A 13,842-nucleotide genomic window follows, 5' to 3' on the forward strand; every position below is an offset into this window, starting at 1 on the left:
CTTGTAACCACCAGTGTGCCACTCGCAACCCGCACGGTTGATAGGTTTATTGTGTTAATTAGTGAAATGTGCAATCTGTCAGTCCCCAGCGTTCTGATTACCATTTTATTTTCATAAGGTTGGAATATGAATAATTATGTTTACAGTATTAAGACAGGTGACAATGGATGGATAAACGCGAAACGCGTTGCTGGTACGTGTTATTAGTGCCTGTATTGGGAACGTATGATGAAATGATAAGACTAATATGAGATTAGCTGTATTATTGGTTCTGATTGATATAAATTCCAATCATAGAATTGAACCATTCGCGATTATTTTTGAAGGGTTATAACGTTTCGCCTTTTACTCTTAGACAAAATTGCGCATTTTAGAAAGCAAATAGATGCTCCATCGATAATCAACATTATCGTTCGGCTGCTTCACTCTGGCTATTTGTGAACAACAGAACGAGGATGTCGGTAACGAAAAAAAAAATGAAACCGTCATAATTATCACAAGATGATATCAAGATTCAACACATGCAATATCTGGTGCATAACTCAGTTCTCGCTATTTGTCAACAGATGTCGCCAACAGTAAGTCCCGAATCATTTTGACATATCTAAAACATGGAACCAAGCTGAGACATATTTTAAACAAGCCACTTTGACACGTCAGTGATTTTATTATGGCGTCATATACTTTTAGTTGTGTAAAAATGTCGGATTTTATGCCCGATAATTGTTATTTGTGGGTGTTACTTATCTCATTTCATTCAAATAAAACGGCGGCTGAAGCACATCGAGAGTTGAAAAAACGAAAATGCTGCTCTAAGTGAAACAACAACGTAATGTCGATGTTGATGACTGTTCGCGTGGAAAAAACCTTCGAAGACGTTGAATTGGAGGAATTGCTTTATGAGGATTCATGCCAAACGCGGGAACAGCTTGCTTCCAGGTAGATAACTTAGGGCGGAATAGGGGGTACGTAAATTTCCACGCTAGTCCACGGTAGGGGGAGGGGGTAATCATAATGTGCACGTGGAGACGATATTTTTCCAAAAAAAAACGGATATTTGCCAAAAAAAAATTGACCTGCAATAAAAATCTTTAACTATTTTGGTTATATAGTCGTTTTCAGCTGTATTTGTGATAAATTTGGCTTCTATGAAGCATTTTCAGATGTTTCAAGCTACATTTACTAGAGTTTTTGTGCATTTCAAATTAAACTTGATATAGTTTTTCCTTGAGTTTGGTATTTTTTCTAGTTTATAGTGACTCTTTTAAGTTATTAGATACTAATTTGCGATCAATTTTTAGGCTTTTTTTTCTTATGTCAGGGACGTTTCTCTGCCCATTCGAACGGTTTTCTATTTAATTTGGAAATCATTTCAGTTGGGGCCACCCAGTTGTTTTACGTTCTTAGGCATTTTGACTGAATTTTCATCATGTAAATTTCTGGCCGCTCTAAATTTTAAAAGATGGAGATATGAGCGAAATGATTATATTTTTATGCTGTTAAGGTCGCGTTAGGAGCTATATTTATCTACCTATAAAACCTATATAGATAATAAATCTTCTAACTCTTCTACTTTGTAGAAAAGATTTTATCTCTCCAGCTTCTACAGAAGCTTTCTGCCATATTGAATTCGTTTTGTTTTTGGTCACTTATCTGCTTTGTTTTTTTGAGCAGTTAACAACTATTGCGAAAATCAAAATCTATTTAGAGTGGATTTTAAAATCTATTGTGTTGTTATTTGTGGCATTTGAAAATGTATTTAATCATTTGTAGCATAGGCCCCTATTAGAGAAAACGAGACTTTACCGAATATAATCACGTGAAGAGATGAAAAAATGGAGAGACGAAGAAAAAAAAACAAAGAAAAGAAAATGAGGAAAAAAATGAAAATAAAATGGAAAGCGAAAATGAGAGCGCGAAAATACGAAAAGGAGCAAAGACCAAATAGTAAATGAATAAAAGTATGAAAATATGCAACGACGATAAGAAGAAAAAACGGAAAAACATAAAGATGATAATAAGAAAAAACCAATAAAAACGAGAATAAGAAAAATTGAAAAGATGATCGTTTCTTCTCATTTTTTTCCAACAATTTAAAAAGGAAAATAAATATGTAAGGGAGGACGAGAAGAGTGGTGGTAACGTGGTTGGTTTGGTAGCGTGGTTGGTAGCGTCTCCGCCAACCACGCTCGACGCCTGGGTTCGAATCCCACCGCCGACATAGGTGTCGATGGTTGTGAGGTGGCGTGATCCACTCACAACCAACCCAACTGGTCTAGATTCAATCCTAGCCGACACCGGGAGATTTTCTGAGGTGAAAAATCTCTGGGATCACGCCTTCCATCGCATGAGGAAGTAAAGCCGTTGGCGCCGGTCCGTTAATAAACGGGTCGTGAGTTAGGGACCTGGGTGTGGAGTCGCCTCCCTGGGCGTCGGTAATTGGCCACAACAGTGGCGGAACTAGACCGACGGAAAATAAGCGAGAATAATAAAAAAAAAGAAGACTAAAAAACAAGGAGCCATACGGTAAGATGCAAGATACACAAATTTATACAGAAGAAAATATGGAAAAAGAAGCCCAAGAAACAAAAAGAAGAGAAGAGAATAAGCGAAAAAATAGAAACACTAATACACGAAAGGAAGAAAAGAAGCAAAAGCGAAGAAAAGAAAATATGCAAAGGTAGAGAACCGAAATTACGAATTATACAAAAAGACCCGAAACCCAAATATACAAACAGACAAAAAGACGAAAAGATGAAAATGTGAAGAAATGGAAAGAAGAACACTAAATAACTGAAGAAAAAATTGGAAGAAATAGAACACAAAAAATTAAGCAAATGGATATACGAAAATATGAAAAAACGAAGAGAATAAAATACGAAAATACAAAAAAGAAAAGATGAAACAAGAAGAACAAAATGAGAAAATAAGAAAGAACGAAAAAATAAAAGTTACAGAAAAATAGAGAGAGGAAAAGTAAATATGGAAGTCGATAACATGACAGTACAAAAAGATAAAAATATTAAAAGACAAAAAGTTGGAAATACGAAATTTGAAAAAAAAAGTTTAAAAAGGCAAAAAGACGAAAATATAAAACGACTATTAAACAAAAGGATGAAAGGGCGAAAGGACAAAAGAACGAGAAAACGAGGAGAAAACATTAATAAATACAGTAGGTTTCCGTTTCTGGCATGTTCCATTTTTGGCATGCTCCGTTTTTGGCACACTCCGATTTTGGCAGCAAAAGGTTCCGATTTTGGCAACATTTTATAGCATATAGTATACAATAATTTATACAACCAACTGAGCTGATTTTGGCACCCTTTCTATGTTGAAACTGATTCAACTGAAACTGAAAAAATCCTACGCCTGATGGTTTTTAATGAGCTCAACTACCAACACTATTGATGTAACGATGGAATTCTTCCACGAGGTCTTTTTGTCTTCCTTTTTATATGTTTTTCATTGTGTATTTCAAATGAAACAAGCGTGAATAAATGCAGTTCCCCTAGAATGATGTATCACAAAGCGCAAAATTCAAATTTTGAAAATCAATGAAAAATATATCAAAAGACTAATTGGTAGCAGTTACTTTTTAAAATGGGTGAAATTTCTCAAACTAATGGGTAACTTAAATTTAACATGCATTTGACTCCAACTGTAAACAACGCACTGTCGTATATAACTGGTCTGGCATATAAAAACAGCCGTCGTTTACACTCACTTGCCTTTAAATGGAACAGAGAGTTTGACGTAACAGGCGGTTTTGTACAAGCGCTGCGAGAGAATAAAAATAATGACACATTTGAAATTTGTTAATACTGTACGTAATATACGATGGATTTTGTAAAAACCTATTGAAGCATGTAAATAAATAAATTTTCATAATAGTTTTAAAGCCTCAAATTGAATATATTAATGACAAAAAAGGTTTCCGTTTTTGGCACGGTCCCAGTTTTGGCAACTGAAATTTGAAATGTTGTTGCCAAAAACGGAAGCTTACTGTATATGGCAATGTGCAAAATACAGAAAAAAATTAAACAGACAAAAAGACGACAGATGGGAAGGTGAAGAAACAAAAACAGGAAATTAATATAAGCAAAAGAATGAAAACTTGAAAATACGAAAGAAAATATAAGACAATAATATGAAAAGGTGACACCATATAAAGACGAAGAGACGAAAAGAAGAAACGACGACAAGAGAAAGAGATAAATAGACGAAAAAATGACAAAAAGACTGAAAGACGAAAAAATGAAACGATGAAACAGGAACAAAGAAAATGAGGAAAAAGTGAGAAGACGAAAAACACTAGGAAACAAAAAGACTTAAAAATAAGAAGATGAAAATACGAAAATAAGACAATTCAAAGTAAAAAAACGGAGAGACAAGTAGATGCAACAACAAAAAATAGAAACATTCGGAAAGCCCCATCGGAAAATTAGGAAAGTATTGAATAATTGAAAGACGAATTAATGAAAAAAAAAACAACCAACAAAATATAAATATATGAAAAAAAGTAAAAATATAAATAGATGGAAATATGTAAAGAAGAAAGATAGAAGAATGCAAAAAAGAGAAATTGAAAATATGAAAAAAAAATTATTAAAAGATGATAAAATAATAAGCTGAAAAAATGAATAGACGAAAAGATGAAAGAGAGAGTTGATGTGAAATGTCAATATTAAAAAATGAGATAAAAGGGTGAAAAGGTGAAAAATGAACGCAAATGCAACGAAGAAAAGATTAAGAGATAAAAAGTATGAGAAGACGAATAGACAAAGAGACGAAAAAAATGGAAATACGGAAAAAATAAAATACGAAAAGACGAAAAGATGAGAATGATGCAAATGTGATGACAAGATGAAAGGTTGGGAAATTCAAAAGACGAAAGGCAGAAAGACGAATAGATAAATCAACGAAACAAACGAAAAGAGGAAACACACGAAAATACAAATAAACACAAACAAAAAGATAAAAACGGCGAAAAAAGGTTGAAAAGACGACGAAACGAAAAGACAAAGTTAAACAGCGAAAAACTTGAAGTACGAAATGATGTGAAGATGAAATGATTTAGAGCAGAAAACATTAACGATAAATAGTTTGAAAGATAACGAATAAAAAAAATTTAAAATAAACAAAACAAATAAAACAAGGTAAAAAGATAAAAATATAAAAAGATAAAGAGATGAAGAGATAAAAAGATAAAAAGATAAAAAGATTAAAAGATAAAAAGATAAAAAGATAAAGAGATTAAGAGATTAAAAGATAAAAAGATAAAGAGATAAAAAGATAAGAAGGTAAAAAGATAAAAAGATAAAAAGATAAAAAGATAAAAAGATAAAAAGATAAAAAGATTAAAAGATAATAAGATAAAAAGATAAAAAGATAAAAAGATAAAAAGATAAAAAGATAAAAAGATAAAAAGATAAAAAGATAAAAAGATAAAAAGATAAAAAGATAAAAAGATAAAAAGATAAAAAGATAAAAAGATAAAAAGATAAAAAGATAAAAAGATAAAAAGATAAAAAGATAAAAAGATAAAAAGATAAAAAGATAAAAAGATAAAAAGATAAAAAGATAAAAAGATAAAAAAATAAAAAGATAAAAAGATAAAAAGATAAAAAGATAAAAAGATAAAAAGATAAAAAGATAAAAAGATAAAAAGATAAAAAGATAAAAAGATAAAAAGATAAAAAGATTAAAAGATAAAAAGATAAAAAGATAAAAAGATAAAAAGATAAAAAGATAAAAATATAAAAAGATAAAAAGATAAAAAGATAAAAAGATGAAAGGATAAAAAGATAAAAAGATAAAAAGATAAAAAGATAAAAAGATAAAAAGATAAAAAGATAAAAAGATAAAAAGATAAAAAGATAAAAAGATAAAAAGATAAAAAGATAAAAAGATAAAAAGATAAAAAGATAAAAAGATAAAAAAATTAAAAGATAAAAAGATAAAAAGATAAAAAGATAAAAAGATGAAACGATAAAAAGATAAAAAGGTAAAAAGATAAAAAGATAAAAATATAAAAGGTAAAAAGATAAAAAGATAAAAAGATGAAAAGATAAAAGATGAAGAGATAAAAAGATAAAAAGATAAAAAGATTAAAAGATAAAAAAATGAAGAGATATAAATATGAAAAAATGAAAAGATGAAAAGACTTAAAGACGCAAATCATTCACGAACGTTTATATGAAAGGATGTAAAAATTAAATAAAATTGTTAAAAAGATGAAAGAGATGAAAATCGAAAATATGATAATATAGGGTATCGAACGTCTTTGTCAGTGGTTTTCTTCGGCCCCCTTTTGCATAAGATTGCTGCAGAAAAACTGCCGAAGAAAACCACTGACGAAGACGTTCGATACCCTATAAAAATTAAAAAAAAAAACAAAAATATGAAGCGATTTAAAATTGAAAAGTTCAAAAAATAATTAAAGAATGGAAGAAAAAAAATAAAAAGAAAAGACGAGAAGACGAAGAACGAGAACAAGGAGCAAACCTAAAATGAAAAGACGAACAGACGAAAATACGATGGAGACCCAAAAAATGATAACACGAAAATTTGAAAGGAATAAACGACGGAAATTCGAAAGACCGCAAATACGAACAGACAAGAAAATAAAAGGTGAAAAGACTAATAAATGATACTACGAAATACACGAAAAGACATGAGACACGAAAATCCAACAAAAAAAAAAAACAAAAAGGTTTAAATTACAAAATGCGAAAACGAAAATTAGAAAAAACGGTGACTAAATGGAAATACGAAATTCGAGATCGAAAAGATGAATCGATGAAAATATAGGAAGATGAAAGGATGACATTAAAATATATCAAGTTGAGTCCTACAATCGCAAAAAATATAAGTAACAAAACCATCGAAAAAATGACAATCTTTAGTTAGTTTCAACACCATTGAGAATATCATGAAATGAAAATGTCAACATACTTTCAAGTTGAAATTCGATAGGTCCAAAATGTAAGCAAGCGAAAGCCAAAATTCCGGAAAGCAAAGCAATCGAAAAAGTTCAAAACATCGAAAATTCGACGAAACCATTTTTTTTAATTACCTAAAAATGGAAATGACCAAACTTAGTTTCAGTTATAACATTTGCAAAATCGTGGACAGTTACGATCTGAAACTGTAAAAATAATATAAAATCGGCATTATTTTCGAATTTATTTTATAGTTCCTAATTTTGTCAAACATAAATTACGATACGCGGTCATTATTCAATGTCTGCTATCTTCTGAATCATTTCGACACCAGAACAGTTAGCTATCTGCCAACAGTCTTCCAGTATCATCCAGTTTGTATCATCAATAAATGCTTAAGTTTGAAAAAGAAAACTCAACAAGCAGACAGTAGTAAAACTAGGGAAAACTCCTAGATTGTATCGCTGTCCTTCGCAGCTGGGTCAATGTTTTTGCGCTAATGCCCAATATAGGCTGCTAAGCTGCAAAAATATTTACAAGCTGGTGTGTTTACCTGTTCGAATCCATTCTACCATGCGAATTGGCGAGCTCCAGCTTCTAAAACATCGACCGGAGGTGCATAAATAAGCTAAAAACAAGCACGATGCTGTTTTCGTTTTCAGCTGTGGCATTCGCCGTGTATTTTATGCACGATACCATTTCAGGACTCCACTTTTATTTGTATTTACGATTATGAAAATCGCTTTACATTCTGTGCGCTACCATTTCGAAATCATTGCGAGCAGCCACGGACGGTTTGCACACCGTTTTCATTTGAGGCTGGCAGAGATCGTCGCCACCCGCCGGTCGATGAAGCCCTCCTCGAACTCGAAATGCTCTTATCGGATTTACTCTTTTCGGCAGCAAACCACCCTTCTGATATTTTTATTCACTGTAACATATTTACTTAGGTGTTCGATTTCAACCTTCCTGCGGTTGCTTACGATTGGCTTATTGAGTTGTTTTACCGGTGCTTCGGTAAAAACAGCTGAAAGCTCAATTCAATTGGTCGTACGATACAGAAAACAGAGCACGTACGCATTGAGTGTCACATCCATTGGTTGTATTGAAAACCGTCCGCCAGGACGGGACAACTCCTTAGAGCTTGGTTTGTTGGATGACTTTCCGTGCTGTGCCTTTGAAGACGTAATAAATCTTACACCTATAGCGAAAAGAGCCACCCACACTAAGTCGAGTCCATTTCGATCCTTGACCATAAATTGTGTGCCCGTTCTCCGATACTGACGATAAAATGTCACATCAGCGAAAAAGGTACAATTTATTTTTATTGCCTTCCGGAAACGGCCTCGCCCGTGTGTAGCTCATTGAAGCGCACTGGGCACAAATCGTTTGGCTCGTTATGCGATCATCACCTCGAAGAAGCAGGCAGAAGACGAAAAAAACTGCTGAGTTTCCTCTAGAATTCATGTCTACCAAAAAAAAAAATCGAAACGCACCGAGGAACCGCCACCGTCGTCAGTGGCATCAATGTACAACGGTCTATAAAAAATGAAATATACCTTATTGAGCTGCCGACCAGTTTATAGACCTTGGCAAATAACCAGTGGATTCAAGAATTTTTATTTTTTCCAGCCCCCGGCATAGGTAGCTTCCAATCTGCGGTGGCCGTTTCCGGCGGAAGCTCTTCCCCTTTGGTGGGGCTTTGAGTTTCCCAGAAGATAGCGCGACGCCGAATGAAAGGTGCCAACCTCATCCGCGGAGGGTAGACAAGAAGGATGAGGATTGTTTCGTGCAATCTGTGCGCCGAACTTATTTATCGTTGCATGGAGGTGATTTTAATCTTCATTTTCCGCGTTGTTGCTGTAGTGATAAAATATGTTTTGTGGTCTAGCAGATTTCGCGCATATGCGTAGGCAGCGGAGGCAGTTTTTTGGTTCTTTGCACGGGAATGCCAGCCGTTGCGTGGTAATTTATATGCACGGGGAACTTTTGAACGCTTTTGCTTGGCTCTGGAACAGATTCATAGATTTTGCCGTTTTTGGTTAATACTTTTGGGTGAAAAAGAATGTTACTTTTGGGAGCAGCAGTGATTTAATCCTTGAGAAAGTTCAGAAAAAACGTTTCAAGGCAGACAGAGACTTTACTGAAATTGCCGCAGACTAAGTAACTTTGTCACCTCATACCTGGTTTAATTTGAGTTATTCAGAATTATGGATTCTGCTTTTCGAATGACATTTTTTTCATTTCTGATCGTCGTTTCATTTTTGCGTGATGGTATGATATGGAATCCCAATGTTCAACTTAAAACTAGGTAATTAAATGTTAAATTCCGGTAACCTGTAAAAATTGGGATGTGTATGATAATAGTTGAATGATAACTATTTATTTTGCTTCAATATTCATAGGGCTACATCTTGCCTTAATTGGTTGACGTGATAACTTTTCAATTTATTCTTCTTCTATAAACTTGTTACATATGAGCGCTTATTAAAAAATTATCCAAAATTAGGGTGACCCAAATTTCCGATGAAATCTAGTAGCTAACTTGCTTATCTTTGTTAATAAAGAGAAAAGTTGTTGTACAATATTATAGCTTCGTTAATTTCAAGCAACTTCTTTAACAAACTCTGCTTTAAACCTAGCTTGCAACATCACGCAGACGTGAAATCATTATTCAGCTTAATTAGTTTTGCTGGGGAATCGTGTTCAAACACAATATGCCATAGTTCGTGGTGCTTAACTGAGTCGTACATAAGCTTAAAATTTTTTTGGCCGATGAGTCTACTAGTTTACTTGCCTCCGAAAGCATAATTTAAGGGTGTTATATCTTGATTATCCCTGTCGTCGAGTCGATGCTCCTTCTTGCAGACTAAATAAATGAGGAACGCTGATTGTTTACTTCCGACTCACACCCTTGATATGAGTCGAAAAATTGTAATAAATAGTTTCAGAAGTTCAGCTCGTATGCCGTCCGCAATTTCTTGACCTCGTCCAGGCCAACGGTTTTTCAACTTGTCCTTTCCTCTCCTATTTTCACTACTCAACAATACCTCAAAGTATTGTTCAGTTTTCAGGTGTCGTTCCTAACACCTCCCGTGTAGTATTGCTAATCGTTTCGTGGCTCATTCGCCTTCTCCACGTTTCGTTCTTCATCTGTAGTCCACAGAAAATGATACGTAGCACCTTCTACTTGAAACCTGGAAGGGCGCGTTGGTACTCCACAAGCCTAGTCTTTGCCTCATGGCCGTAGAGGACTACCGGTCTGATCAGTCCTCCGAAGACAGCGATTTCCAGCAATAATCCACCGATAAATTTTTCTGCTTGTATAGTTGTCGAGTAGTTACCAATGAGCTCAGGTACACGAACACGTCCCTAGACCTAGATTTCATCTTTTTCTCCACTTCCAGAAGATCGAGAGTTGAAATTTTGTTGTCTACTACTCGTGCGCCAAGTAAATCACCATACCGCCCTCGGGCTCTACTGCATCGCCGTTCGGATTTTCAACGAAATGTTATTTCCACTTTTCGATCATCTCATGCTAGTCCGTAAGGAGGTTGCTATCCAAGCTCCTGCAAAACATTTGCATTAAAAATGGTCTTTTTCGAATGGTGATAAAAACTATGTTAGATAATTAGGTTCGATCAAGTTTCCATGGAAGGCAGTTATATTAGCTTACCTGCAAAAAATCTATACCCCTGTGCGAGCGGCCTTCTTGCAGTTAATCGGAACATTCGCCAAGGCGTACGAAAACGTGTAGGCATGATCTTGAGTTCTTTCTTCGTTTTATTTGTCACTTATTCCTCAGTTTTCAGGACAAAATTGCTGAAGTAGGTGTTACGCTTCAGGTTAACCCAAAAATTATCGACGGGACGCAACTGGGGGACGTTGGGCGGGTTCACAGCACGTCTTCGTCCTCATGGTATTTCTTGTTGAATAAAATTTCCACGTTTGTGGCTATTTCGGAGCGAAAAAGAGCGGCTTTGACATTCCCTTCTCGCTGATTGTCAGCCACAGCAGCACCTTTTTGAGGAACTTGGTGTATGAAATGAACCTCACCTCGGAGCTCACTTCCTTCGTGGGAATAGTAAAATACGAAGTGCCCTGCCTGTCGTTGTTCATTACCACCGCCATGTCGTGGTTCGCCAGGAAAGTCGACTTGATCATCTTATTCGGCTGCCACCGCTGCGCTATTACCTACAGCTCTGAGACCGATTGACGGAACTACCGCTTCTGACATGTATGTTCATGTCTGCTGGATACTTTTTCACTGTTTGGCCGGTTGCACTGACCTCCCGGCCAAGCGCACGCAATGATGTAGCTTCTTTCCACTCGGTCTTCCTCTTCAGCATCCTGTGGAGCTTCTTGTTGCTCAGGGCGTCGGCCGCCCAGAACCGGGCTTTCTTTCGATGCTCTGATTATTGTCCAATAGTGCCAAGATGTTCTGGATGCCGGAACGGGCATACCCGGCGTCCACAAAGTGCAGCACGATGTCCGTTTCCGGCACAGTGGGAAAATATTATTTGAACACGCACACTTCTGAACGGAGTAGTTTCACTGTTGTTCGACTGATGGATGGAATTTTTTTCTGGGTTACTATGATTATTGCTGCACGAGTAGTTTCGTCAGTGCGTGTGAAGCTAAACCCATGAAAAATCGGCAATTTTCATCCATTTGTTTTTCAATGCAAACTTTATATCGACTTTGCAGGAGCTATTCAGCTCCTCCTAGCACTTTCGAGAAGCGTTAGCTTGGCACAGCTCTTTTATCGATATCGGTCCTCTTGTTCACACTTCATCCTTTGGAGAACTGAGTTTTGGCTATTCTATACTCGTCAGGATCGTTACACGTTTGCTTTTGTACGATGTTGCAGCATTCTCAGAATCAGCGATGATCAGGAAACCCCGCCGTCAGGGCCGGCGGTTAATGTGGGTAGTATGAGAGTAGAGTAGTACCCACTCGGAAAATATCTCTGTGGGTACTTACCCACACGGAATTATCGAACAAAACCAAAAGAAAAGGAATGTTTTCTATATTAGAACCATAAAACTGTCACACACATGTACGAGCGACCACTTTTTAATGGATTTCGTTGAGCGAGAGTTTACAAAGCTACAGATTTCATGTATTTCTAAGCGATTCGCTATCAAATAAAATTTCGATTTCGAAAACTTCAATAGCTGCTCTTGTGAATTTTTTTATTGGTCAAAAAAGTGAGACTCCTTCTACTGTAAGTGAAGCCTTTCCAGAAGTCTGATTAAGTTTCAATTTTAAATAAAGCCTTTTCAGGAATACAAAACAGTTGAGCCTTAAGAAATGCACAAAAATTGTCGATTTTTCATGGGTTTACCTTTACACGCACTAACGAAACAACCCATGCAACATTCATCATAGTAACCCATGAGTCAGCACAAAAACATTTACTCGAACTCTAACCATGATGGCGAAAACAGTGAAATTACTTCATTCAAAAGTGTGCGCGTTCAAAGAACGGCACCCCACAGCGTCGAACACGGATATCGTGCGACATCTTGTGGACGCCGGATAAGCCCATTTCGGCATTTACAATATCTTGGCACTGTTGGACAAAAATCAGCGCATCGAAAGAAAGCCCGGTTTCGAACGGCCGATGACCCTGAGCGATAAGAAGCTCCGAAGGATGCTGAAGAGGAAGACCGAGAGAAAAGTGGCTACAACGCTGCGTGCGCTTGGTCTGGAAATTGGTGCCACCGGCCAAACTGTGAAAATTACTTGGCGAACATGGATGGCAACGACTGGTAGGGCACTTCGTATTTTACTTCCTCCATGAAGGAAGTAGGCTCCGAGTTAAAGTTCATTTCTCAAATCAAGTTCCCCAAGAAGGTGCTACTGTAGCTGACAATCAGCGTATCAGGGCATGTCAAAGCCGCTTTTCTTTCGCTCTGGACTGGCCGTGAACGAGAAAATTTATAGTCAGAAGTAACATAGACTGGGCAGAAGCCGTAGAATTCAACGGTAGTTATAGTTTTTCCTCCTCGTTACAATTTTCCTACCTGTTGTCGTGTAACGGTGTAAGTCAAACTGTCACTCATTAGTCACCGTTTTCGTATGACAATGTTGTTGAAACACGGAAACGTTAGCTCCAAATGAAATGGAAAACCTTAATTTTGCGCCAAGAATTTTTGTTTTACCTTTGTGATATGCAAACATTTTTCCTGTGGTCGATGTGTCTGTAGTGGTATGATAACGGAGCTTTGAGATTCCTGCGTACTATGTTCTTTGATAAGTTATTTACTAAACTCATTTTACATGCTTGTATTTGAAGCAGTCGTTATGGTAGGAAGGATCATCCGCTTACCCAAATGCGAAACATCCGCTGTTTTGTGTGGATGTTTAATTTTTTACCAACAATTCGTATAGAAATGTCGTTGAAAATTCAGACTACCGGACGTTTTACGTCAGTGTACAGTATTTTAATAAACGTGGTTCTGTAAGTAGGTGTCCAATATGACGTCTACAATGCATGAACGTCTGAAACGTGCTATAAACTCGTTCACGCAAATTTGAAAAGTACCAGAAATTTAGTTATCGAATTTTATCTTATAAGATATAGCGATGCAAAGGCAAACAAATCAATTTACGATGATTTGTATTCAAAGTTGATTGTTAATTGTTCTCAGTAATTCAAAAATGTATTGTCTATCCGCGTCAAAGAAAATTTTGCAGTCTTTTTTTCTAATTTGATTGTTTGTAAATGTATAAAATTTAGTCGCAATTTTAAGAGTATTTTTGCTCAATCTACCAAATATTTTAAAATAGGTGAAAAAAAAAATTACCGATAACGCAATAACAAATTCGAGCTTCCACAAAAACACTACATAATTCTGCTAACTTCGAAAAATGTAGAATTCCAAATTTTTTTTTA

This window comes from Wyeomyia smithii, chromosome 3 (assembly GCF_029784165.1).
Source record: "Wyeomyia smithii strain HCP4-BCI-WySm-NY-G18 chromosome 3, ASM2978416v1, whole genome shotgun sequence".
NCBI lineage: Eukaryota > Metazoa > Arthropoda > Insecta > Diptera > Culicidae > Wyeomyia > Wyeomyia smithii.